Genomic DNA, 1,777 nt, shown 5'->3' with positions numbered 1-1,777 from the left:
AAGTGTAAGGACTCTATTAATAAAGATAAATTATTTTAAACTTAGTGATAATAAGGGAAACTCATCAATGCAAGTATATTAGACCTACTGTTTGAAGATTTATTCTCATATTTTCGAGTCATACACTTTAGATCAAGTTTCCTTTTTCAATTATTTTTTCACATTCTGCAAGTAGAGTAATGATTTACAATCCACAAGTAGAATATTGATTTGCATCTACAAGTAGGCTAGCATAATTCATCTCTGTAATTAGTACAATCTTTTCCCTTCCTTCAATTGTATTTAGTTATTCTTTAGAGTTGATTCATGCTCTTTACTTTATGCAATTAGAATAGGTTTGATTTCCTTGTCTTTTATAGCTTAAGATTTCCATTTCAAAAAATTTCATTTCTACAATTCATGATATTCATTCCATTTCATTAGATAAACTAAAGGAGGACACATTACATGTTTCACATGTAGTTTTGACACCTCTTAATTTTGTACGATTCTTGAGTTGAGAAGTTAAGTTGGTAGCCCTGAGAGTCGCGACCTTCTTGTTGCAATACTAGGGCTCATCACTTTTTGGTGTCACACAAAAACATCCCATCTTGATCATGTGGTGCAGTAATAACCACATCACCATCCCCTTTTGTATGTTGAAGAATAATAGGTGGAAAATAATGTGGAAGAAATGTATCGAGATGATGACAATGAGGAAGATCCTCTTGGATTTACCACTTAATATATCGACACACATGAAGAACATCCTTCCACATTTTATTCCCAAATTCCTTGGTATGAGGTCAAACGATCCAGAAAATTTTCTCTTTGAATTTGAAATACTTTATAGATCTTATGGTTTCTTATTAAACACTCAGAGTTTGAGATTATTTATGGTAACACTAGAGGGTAGATCTCTTAAATTGTTTATTATTTTCGGGACTAATTGAATAGGATCATGGAATGATATGTAAAAGATATTTCTAGAAAAATATAAAGGTCACGATCTTAAATAATAAATCTTTAGAATGAATAAAAAATAATAAGAGAGCCTCGAGGATATAATAGAGAGATGCATGTATAATGTTAAGAGGGAAAATTTACATCATTTAGGATTTCACACAATAAAAACCGTATTACTTAGAACAATTAGGGATGAGTGAATTGATCTCCTTGATCTCATGAGTAGAGGTGATGTATACAAATTATCATTTTAAGAAATTTGTGAAATATGAAAGTGCATATCAACTGGAATGACAAGAGTATGTAGATCAACATTGTTATTGGTAAGTCAAGATGTACTTGGAATTTTTCCTTTTAAAATAGAAATTCTTAGCAATCTAAGTGAACAGGTAGAAATATTAAGAATGCAAAATGAGAAAAAATAAGATGTTGATATTTTTGTTATCCATGAAGAATCGTATGCTATTAAATATTGCCCATCATTGCTAATGTTGAAGGAAGTTTACAAGGAGGACAATAGAGCAATTTAATCACCAAAGCAACTCTATTATGTACCTCCAAGAACACCATGGCAGCCTAATCAACTTGGTATGACGCAAGAACCCAATTTACAATTTCAAGGTTATGCACATCCTTCTCAAAATAATTAGAACACATCCTTTCCTTTTCAACCTTGATCATCTCAACCCCAAAGCCAATCTTGGCAATAAGGTTGGCACCCTATGGGAGAAACCCACAATACTCTTAATATTTTCCTCAATATCCTCCATACCCAACTCCATGATATCCCTACCATCCACCTCCATGATAACCATAGCCTCATCCATGTCCA

The sequence above is a fragment of the Pinus tabuliformis genome, chromosome 6 (genome assembly GCF_031772625.1).
Source record: "Pinus tabuliformis cultivar Carrire ecotype Pingquan chromosome 6, CPIR1, whole genome shotgun sequence".
NCBI classification, from domain to species: Eukaryota; Viridiplantae; Streptophyta; class Pinopsida; order Pinales; family Pinaceae; genus Pinus; species Pinus tabuliformis.
Note: the sequence above shows the minus strand (reverse complement) of the source record.